At 37.0% G+C, this 10650-nt stretch overlaps 1 non-coding gene across 1 annotated transcript in view; it reads right to left on the bottom strand.

Moving 5' to 3' along the window:
- Positions 1-3475: 3475 nt before the first annotated feature.
- The window catches only part of LOC100590908, a 106472-nt gene continuing 99297 nt past the window's right edge, over positions 3476-10650 (bottom strand). The window contains exon 7 of the transcript XR_004029586.1: positions 3476-3711. This is a non-coding gene — a transcript (uncharacterized LOC100590908). The remainder of the gene's footprint in view (positions 3712-10650) is intronic.

The raw sequence follows: 10650 nt of genomic DNA, 5'->3' as shown, positions 1-10650 counted from the left end.
CTGACCTCAAGTGATCTGCCCTCTTTGGCCTCCCTCACAAAGTGCTGTGATTACAGGCGGGAGCCACCACACCTGGCCAGGAATTTACTTGCCGTTAGGCCTTCTGAAGTTGTATTAAAGGGTATGGCCAGGATTCAGCTAAGGACCTAAGGAAAATTTCTTTGTAGACTTCTGAGGTATCTGTTCCGTAGCTGCCCTATCTCTGTAGGTATGCCCATCAAATTCCAGCTACTTTAGCAGTTTCAAACTTAATCTCTGCTTCCATCCAGCAAAACGACTGTAACTATTTGGGTTCTACATTCCTACCACATGGCCTGGAAAATGTTTCCAAGGAGAAGTCTGGGTGAATGTGGGGGCTTACCTCGTATACCTCCCCATTTCCAAAGAATGGAAACCTTCTGTTGGTTTTTGTACAATGCTTAAAAATTGATGTTTTATGCATTTTCCCCAGTTTTCGTAGCTAGTTTCGGTAAATCTAGTATCAGTTATTTCACATTGGATGGAATTAGAAGTCTGTACTGAGACTTTTAGTCAAAATCTAGATGGTTTAAAAATTTCTCAGTAAAATAAATGTAGAGTTAATATTTTTCATATCCTGAGATACAAACCACAAATAATGAGATCTACATAATTTAAGAGATCAATATAATGCTTAACTGTAATATAAAGGGCAAGTAAATTTATTATAAAATATCCATTTTATTATATAAAATTTCAGACCTGAATATACTGAAATACATAATAATTAGATATGCCTGTACATTTTTATAATAATACTTTGTATGTAAGAGAAAAAGATCAGAAGTCATATGTACAAAAAATATATTAAAAAGAAAGCAGAGGTATTAGTGGGAATTACTATTGTAAATAATAAAGAATAGAATGAGATAATAAAAGAACAGACTCATTCATCTAATATGGGAGAAAGGAAGATATAATGTTAATCTGTGTAGGCAGAACAGGCTGAGGCCAGTTACAGAGCGCTGAAGTAGAAAAAGCGAGAAATAGTCTCATAATTAAGTGGGGCAAATACAGTATTAATTTCTTTTGTTATTTAATGGAATGGGGAATTAGAAAAGTATCCCATACAAAGTTTGAACTATGAGAGATCCCACTATCTGTAGAAATGTATGTTCAGTCTCTAATACTTGACATGATCTTGGGTGCTGTTATCTTTAAAAGTGTATCAAGGATGGATTGGAAGAAGATAGTTGCAACAGAGGCTCTGGAGAAATTGTATGGTGGACTTCTGGAGATAACATCAGAGTAAGACTGAAAAACAACAGACAACCCAAACATATACATTTAATATGTAATGTTCACAGCAGAGACTTTAAAAATTGTGTTACAAAATATGCACTTTTAAAATATGCATATAAATTATACAATTATGATATAAATTAAAATATGCATATTTAAATATGCCTATAAAATGACAAATTTTATACATATAAAAACAACCTTTATTTAAAAAAAATTAAATGAAATTAAATGAGCTCCCATGTCAGAATATAGTTCTCTTTCTGTGGATTATATTCCTAACCTAGGCGGGTATGTGGAAGCTTCTGCTGGCCACAGTTAAGAGCCACTCAATTCTGAGAAGCTCTCTCCTAGGCATTAGTAAGTTCTTTGGTAATTTGGCTACACCTTCGTACTGACCCTCCATTGGCAGCATTTTGCTGAAGTGCTTTCATATGCCTTGCTCCCCGTGCTACAGCAATTCTCAGGTAACCTGAGGCTTCCAGTCTCTTTTCCCTCTAGCGTTCCAGGGTTCGGGCCTGCAGGCAGTGGTGATAGGTAGCTTTCTTTTTTACCTCTTGCAAGCTCCGACTTTTAGGAGTGGTCCGTGGTCCATGGTCCCTCTCTGCAGGCTCCTATACCATGCCGTCTTTTTAACATTGTTGCTGGCTTTTGCTCTGGTTGTTCTAGATCAGGTCAGCAAGTCCCACCTGGGTCCCAAAGACTATCAGTGGGGAGCAGGATGCTTCCTGTAAACAGTCACACACTTTACAGCTGCTTCTTCTCTCCCCGAGCTTCAGAGAGTAGAGCCTTTCGAATGCTGCACTCCTACTGTGGAATGCTGAGGTGAGAGGATAACCTCCTTTCATAAACACCTAACATGTTCCATGGGGTGGGGGAAATCTAGTGCCCCTTATCGTGAAAAGGCACCTGCATTAGTTTCCCCGAGCTAATGTAACAAGGTGTTAAAATGAGTGGCTTAGAAGGACAGAAATTTATTATCTCACTGTTCTGGAGGTTGGAAGTCCAAAATCAAGGTGCTGTCAGGGTCCTGCTCCCTCAGAAACCTGGAGGAGAAGGATCCTTCCTGACCTCTTCCTGGTTTGCTAGAAATCTTTGGCACTTCTTGGCTTGTTGATGCATCACCCAATCCTTCATCTTTACATGGTTTTCTCCTTGTGTGTCTTCACATCGTTTTCCTTCTGTGCATATCTGTGTGTCTGATTTCCCTTTTTCTTTGTTTTGAGATGAGAGTCTCTCTCTGTCGCCCAGGCTGGAGTGCAATGGCGTGATCTAGTCTCATCACAATCTCTGCCTCCTGGGTTCAAGCGATTCTCTTGCCTCAGCCTCCCGAGTAGGTGGGATTACAGGTGTGCACCACTATGCCCGGCTAATTTTTGTATTTTTAGTAAAGACAGGGTTTCACTATGTTGGTCAGGCTAGTCTTGAACTCCTGATCTCAAGCAATCCACCTGCCTTGGCCTCCCAAAATGCTGGGATTACAGGCGTGAGCCACTGTGCCCGGCCCAATTTTCCCTTTTTATAAGGAAACCAGTGATACTGGATTAGGCTTTCTCCTAATGACTTCATTTTAATTTGATTGGTTATTTAAAGACCTTACTTCTAAATTAGGTCATATTCTGAGTACTGGGGATTAGGACCTCAGTATATTTTCTTGAGGGGGACACAAGTCAATACATAACATTTTCATCAAGATTTTAAGTGGTTTTGTGGCCTTATTTGAGTACATCTCCTGCTTTCAGAGGGAGGTTCTAGCCACCAATTCTTGGAAAACAGGAAAAATTCAATCTGGCTTCATATATCATTATGCTACTGATATAATGATAAGAGCTGATAAATAATAAATAATAAAAACTTATTGAGGGACAATTATGAGTTAGGAGCTGTTGTAAGCTCTTTTAATGATATATTGTCATTTAATCCTCCCATCTACTCTGTGGGTTAGAGACTATTATTTCTGTTTTACAGCGGAGAAAACAAAAGTACAGAGAGAGCAAGAGTATTGACATTATCACATGAACATTACGCCATCTTCCAAAATCAGAGTATTTTCTCCTCTTGGATGAAGGGGTTCCTTAATTCAAGCCAATCTCCTCCAACCTAAGATAACATGGGCATTCAACACTACTCTCCTACATCCCCTCAACCACAGGGATTGCAGGGGCTGTATTTATCCACGTTAACCCATACTGGCTTTTAAAAAGGGAAGAGTCAATTTGTGATCAAATCGCATGCTTTATTGAAGAACTAAGAAAAAAGAGCAATGGAAAGGACTTCATTAGAATGCGTTTTCCATGTGGCCTCTTGAAAAAATTAGAGTTCTTCGCTAATTCACAATTAATCTTTTGTTCTTGAGTGGAGTCACACTGGTTCTTTGCAAATTATGAATAGAAGTTGTGCGTGGTGTGATTTCCAAGGATTCTGACAGTGAGGTTTCCGAGGGTGAAGTGCCTGAGATGAATTGAGATAGCAAATTGATCATGATTATATTCTAAAATAAGAGCCTTATCCTGAGATATTGAGTTAAAGTAAGACAAAACAACAACAAAAAATGAACAAATATGTAAACCTGGTATGTGGTTAGTTAAAAGTGTACTGAGAAGACAGTACCTACTTGGTTCTGGGGGGCCTAGCCAAAGGCATATCAGACCTATAACTCATCAGATATCAGAGGTTTCAATGAACTACAACAACCATATTAAACTATTCTTCTTAAAATGATTTTAACTGGACTCTGGGTCCTGATTCCTCTTGGGTACTCTACTTCATGTTCTAGATCAGAAGAGAAATATCTGAACAACCATTGGAGCGGAGAGCCATCTGGCTCGTACTACAGGAGTTTTGGGAGCCACTGTAGAAGGCATTCTAATGGGAACAGTGTCATTTTTTTCATGAGTAAACCTCTGTTTTTCTATTTTGTTTTTAAGTTCACAGCAGAATATTATATTGTATAAGCACATACACACAAAACTGAAAATACATGATTTGAAAAATAGTTTCCTAATCAAGTAAAATACAGGTTAGTATTTAAAACTATGTTCAATAGTTATTGAGCAGTATGGGAAATAGAAATAAGGGATAAGCAGTTTACTAAACTAATTTTATTTAATCTAAGATTTAACATTGAGTATGAAATGAACACACAAGACATTAATAAGCCTCCTAAATATCTTTCAAATTTATCATCTTCTCTTTATTCTTCATTGTTTAGGTTTAGGTACTCATTGTTTGGCTTGCCTGTTGGGGCAACCAGCTAATTATATTCATCTCTAGCCTTGTTCTTCTTTTTCCTATCTCTATCTCTATTTTCCTCCCCGAATGACTGAGGACACTCTGGTCGACTCCCTCAAAATTATCCTACTACAAATGATTTGTCTGAATCTTTCATGGTAATCCTATTCTCTTTGCTATTACTCAATTCAGAGATTAGCAGACCTGAGGCAATTAAGCCAAGTGAAGTAAAGAGAGGTCTCCTTGTAGCTTCTGAGAAAGGCCAGTTTCTCCTGCTGGATGTGAACCGAAAATTATACTATCTAAGCCATCTTATGATCATGAGATGATTCCTGATCGATTTAGCAGTTTGAGTTGGGGGTAGCGGGGAAGGGCTGTAATTTGCTGCAGGAAATATTCTAATGAAAATAATTATATAAATGAAAAGTTTGATCAAGAAACACTGTTGTTAAAAACCCTGCAAGAGCACCCTGGTATCTATAGACTAAATTCAAAATTCTTTAATAAGGTATAGTTAAGCCCCATTAAGATCTGGTCTCAATGTACTTCTACAGCCTCATTTCCTGCCATGATCCTCCACATATTATCCTACAGGAATTCCACAAACATGCCATTCCTTTGGCTCCTGGCAGAGTTTTAGGTTGACACCAAACTACAGATTTTTGTTTTTGGAATTAATTATCTATTTTGAAAGGATTTAGGGAAAATAGATAAGTAAGGAGATAAAATCATCAGCCATTACAATCTATTTCCTTTCATCACTTTGTTTAGTGAACATGTTTTTGCCCTTTATTATTTTAATGAAATATATTGCATTGATTGATTTTGGTATGTTAAACTAACTGAATTCCTACAGTAAATCTCACTTGGCCCTGTTGTATAATCATATTTATATGTTGCTGGATTTGGTTTGCTAGTTTTTTGTTGAAAATTTTGTATCCATAGTCATCGGACATGTTGGTCTGTAGTTTTCTTCCCTTGGCCAATTTATCTATGATTTTTCTTTTGTTAAATGTGCTTTTGGTGTGATAGCTAATATACCATTACCTAATTCAGGCCACAAATAATTATGCCTGTATGTTCTTCTAAGAGTTTTATAATGTTAGCTCTTAAATCTAGGTCTATGCATTTTGAGTTAATTTGTGTATATTCTGTGAGGTAGTGGTCTAACTTCATTCTTTTGTATGTAGATATCCAGTTGTCCTGGCAGCATTTGTTGAAGAGACCACTATTTCTCCATTGAATTGTCTTGTCATGCTAGTAAAAAATCAAGTAGCTATGTATGAACTTATTTTTGGGTTTTTGATCCTGTTCTACTGATTTTTATGCCTATCGTTATGGCAGTACCACTGAGAGAAGAGAGAAAGAGACCCCCCCATATTGTTCTATACTGTTTTATACTCAGTACCTGTTTTAAGAAGAAACAAGGAAGAGAAATCAAAGGCAGGCAGCCCGGCACCAGGCACCAGACCCAAAACCAGACCCAAAACCAGGCCTGGGCCTGCCTGACCTTAGCCTGATGGTTAAAATTCAACCAATGACCTAGCAACTGATATTATCCATAGATTCCAGACATCGTATGGAAGGACATACACCAAACTTTCCATTCTGTTCTGTTTCACTCTGATTACTGGTGCATGTAGCCCCAGCCCCTGTAATGTACCCCCCTAGATTGCTCAATCATTCACAACCCTCTCATGCAAAACCTTTAGCATTGTGAGCCCTTAAAAGGGACAGAAATTGTGCACTCAACAAGCTCGGATTTTAAGACGCTAGTCTGCCAATGCTTCCAGATGATTACAGCTACTTCCTTCACTATCTCAGTGTCTGTGAAGTTTTGTCCACGGCTCATCCTGCTACACCACAATTTCTTGATTACTGTAATTTTTTAGTAACTTTTGAGACTAGGAAGTGCGAGCCTTCTCGTTAGTCCAAACTGCACCATTTTGTAAACTCCCTGCTATTTTGCAGACCTTGGTCAAAGTGAAACATTTCACAGGAGTTCGGGCCACGAGAAACATTCTGCCTAACCACCTGACCACAAGGCAGACAAAGGCCCAACTAAAGAAACATCCCTATTATATCTTGCTGGGCAAAGGTCCAAGGAACACCATGATGACGTTCTGCCAAACCGAGGGCCAGAACCACCTCATCATGGGAACATCTTACCAATATCCTGCTGGGTAGCAAGCCATACTGCCTAGACCCCTCCCACCCATACCTATAAGTACCCCCAGGCTATAAGCAGCGGTGGGCTCTGGCATTACACTGGTTCCCCACTTCTGTAGGTTTTATGCTGGATGTAAAGCCTGCATTTGCTGTTGAGCTGCCCTCTGTGTGTGTGTGTGTGTGTGTGTAGGGGTGGCCTGCCCCTACACACCTGTGGGTGCTTCCCGTGAGGTGGGACGAAAGACTTGAGAAAAGGAATAAGACACAGAGACAAAGTGTAGAGAAGGAAAAGCGGGGCCCAGGGGACCGATGCTGTGCTTACAGAGGACCCACACCGGCACCGGCCTCTGAGTTCCCTTAGTATTTATTCATAATTATCTTTACCATCACCGGTGCTGTGCTTTGAGATGTATATGCGAACATCTCCATAAACCTTTTAGCAGTATTGCTCCAGCAAGCCCCACCTTATTCCTAAAGGCGGTTTTCTCCTTACTCAGTAAACAAAGCACATTCTGCACCGCCCAAAATCCTTTTAACCTTAAGTCACCACAGCACATGTCTCATGCAAGGACAAGGTTGGGGGTAGGGTCACAGATTAACAGCATCTCAAATACAGAACTAAATGGAGTCTCTTATGTCTACTTCCTTCTATATAGACACAGTAACAGGCTGATCTCTCTTTCTTTTCCCCACATGTGTGTCTTTAACCCTTACCTTCCCTTCAAAACCTAACACCTCCTACTTTGTTTTTCTTTTTTAATATTGGTTTGACTATTTTGGGTCTTTTCCATGTTCATATGAATGTTAGGGTAAGCTTGTCAATTTCTGAAAAATGCCAGCTGTAATTTAACAGGGGTTGTGTTAAATTTTATATTAAGTTGGGGAGTATTACCATCGTAATATTGTCTTCAAATATTGTCTTTTATCTATGAACATGGGATGTATTTTCATTTGTTTGTATCTTCTTAAATTTCTTTCAATAATGTTTTAGAGTTTGTGGTAGACGAGTCTCACTTCTTTTTAAAAATTCCCCCCATTTCTATTCCCCGACTTCCCATGTGCAACCTTCCTAATATGTTTGATACGCATCTTTTTGTTTGTATGTATTTTTAGAAAATGTTTATTGTTTTGTGTGCAAAAAAAAATTAATTAAAAAAAAAAGAAAAAAAATTTATTCCTAAATGTGAAGTATATGTATATTTATTCCTTTTGATGTTACTGTAACTGTGTTTTTGTATACAAAAATACAATTGGTTTCTGTATATTGGCCATGTATTCTGCCATTTTGTTAAACTTATTTATTAGTTCAACTAGATTTTTATGGATTTTTTAGCATTTTACACCAGATCAGATAATGTCCTTTGTAAAAAGTGTTAGTTTTAATTTTTCCTTGATTAAACTAAATTCTTTCATTTTTTATTGCCTGATTTTCCTGGATAGAACCTACAGTACAATGTTGAATATAAGTGACAAGATATCTTGTTTCTTATCTTAAGAAGAAAATGATTCAGTGTCTCTTTATCAAGTATTATGTTAACTATAAATTTTCAATAAATGCCCATATTTAGGTTGAGAAAATTCAATTCTATTCCTAGTTTTTCAACTTTTTTAATCATAAAAGGGTGTTAAATTTTCTTAAATGCTTCTTCTATGTCTTTTGAGGTGATCATGTGGTTTCTGGCTTTTATTCTATTAGTAAGGTGGAATACATTGATTAGTTTTCATATGTTGAACGAGCTCTGTACTCTTCGGATAAATCCTAACTGGTCATGCTATATAATACTTTTTGTATGTTGCTAGATTCCATTTGTTAATAGTTTTTGAGGATTTATGCATCTATATTCATAATGGTTATTAGTCTATAGTTTCCTTTTATTATAATGTCTTTGTTTTATTTTAGTACCAAACTAGTGCTAGCCTTATAAAATGAGTTGGGAAGTATTTATTCCTCCTCTTTTTTTTTGGGAAAAAGTTTGTGAATAACTAGTATTAATGCTTTAAACCTTTGGTAGAGTTCACAATGTAGCTATCTGAGACTGGGCTATTCTTTATGGAAAGTTTTTGATTATTAATTTGATTCTTTAACTTGTGATAGGTGTATTTAGATTTCTATTTCTTCTTGAGTCAGTTTCAGCCATTTGTGTATTTCTAGAAATTTGTCCATTTTATGTAGGTTATCTAATTTGTTGGCATATGATTGTTCAATATTTTTACTTCTATAACATTGTCAGTAATGTTCTTTCTTTATAATTATAGTAAATTAAGTCTTCTTTCTTTTTTCTTGGTCAGTGTGGTTTGTTATTTTGGGATTCTTTTTAAAGAAGGAACTTTTGGTTTTATTGTTTTTCTCTATTGTTTTCCTATCTTCTATTTCATTTAGTTCTACTCTAGTCTTTATTATTTTCACTTTAGGTTTAGTTTTCTTTTCCCGATTTTTTAAGGGGGAGAGTTGGGTTTTTGATTTGAGATACTTATTCAAAATATAGTCTTTACAGCTATACATTTTCCAATATTTCTTCACAAACTCACTGTGCCATTTTTTTCTTTCTTTCTCTCTTCTTTCCTTATGTGTTCACCATTATGCACATTTTGGTATGCTTGCTGATGTTTCAAAAGTGTCTGAAGCTCTGTTCTTTTTTCTTCATTCTGTTTCATAGATTAGGTAATTTCAGTTGACCTACTGTCAAGTTTGTGGATTATTTCTTCTGCCAGCTCAAATTTTCTGTTGAGACCCTTGAGTAAAATTTTCACTTTAGTTATTGTAATTTTCTGCTCTACAATTTCTATTTGGTTCTTTTGGAAAAATAGTTTCTATTTTATGTCATTATTAATACTCTCTTTTTGGTGAGGCATTGTGTTCATACTTTTAGTTTTTTTGGACATGGTTTCTAAAAGTTCTTTATGCTTATTTATACTTGCTGACTTAAAATACCTTTTTTTCTGGTAACCTCAACATTTAGACTTTTTTGGGGAAAATTTTTATTGACTGTTTTTTCTCCTGTATTTAAGCCATACTTCTCTGTTTCCTTGCATGTTTTATATTTTTACTTGTTAAAAATTGAACATTTAAAATAATATAGTGTGGCAACATTGTGAATCATAGCCCTCTAGGGGTTGATTGTATCATTGTCTTTGTTATTCTGCTTTGTTAACTTAGTGGTCAGCTAGTGATTAGACAAAGATTTCCTTAATTCTTTTGAACCAGTAAGTTTCCTAGACTTTGCTGAGAGATTGTGTGTGTGCGTGTTTGCATGTGTTTGTGTTGGGGTAAGGTTTTAAAGCTCTGGGAGAGTTTGCAACTCTGCCTTAGCTATTACTTCCTGCTTTTATCATAAAAGCAGGAGATGGGTTATGAGGGATGGGAATAGGACAAGTTACAATACCACAAAGCTCGCTGTTCTTACCATGATTCAGCCATTTAACTTGAATGGTTGAATTGGATTTTCTTCAGGTCAGCCAAGGTGGGAGGCTAGGACATTTTTCAGGTCTTTCCTTGGCATGTACACATCCCTGCATATGCATGTGACCTTTTATGTTTCCAGATATTGTCATAATTTCAAAATATTCTATGGACATCTTACTGCTCAGATTTTTTTTTTTTAAATGTGACCTTTTGTTTGGCACAACTGTTATCTCTGCCTCAGGCAGGTGTGATGTTAAATGCTATTGATTGCTCTGACAAATATCCCAGAAAGAAAAGCTGTTTACAGTGACTGAGTTCTGAATGAAATCAAATTAAAGAGTCTTGCCAGTGGGGATGTCTGGGGAGCTGCCAGACAAGTTAACAACAATTCTCTGAGAATGGGGCTTTTTTGGGGCACTTAAATCCCATTTTGTCCTTTCCTGTGGTTGTTAGGCCGTTTTTTTTCCACAGGTACTATGGTTGCAAGGTTGTTACTTTTAAAGGCTGCTGAGGAGATAGGGTAAGACGATGGGAATAGGGCACGCTGCAATACCATAGAGCTCACTGTCCTTACCATGATTTGGCCA

The sequence above is a fragment of the Nomascus leucogenys genome, chromosome 4 (assembly GCF_006542625.1).
Source record: "Nomascus leucogenys isolate Asia chromosome 4, Asia_NLE_v1, whole genome shotgun sequence".
Classification (NCBI taxonomy): Eukaryota; Metazoa; Chordata; class Mammalia; order Primates; family Hylobatidae; genus Nomascus; species Nomascus leucogenys.
This window is presented reverse-complemented; position numbering and strand designations above follow the sequence as displayed.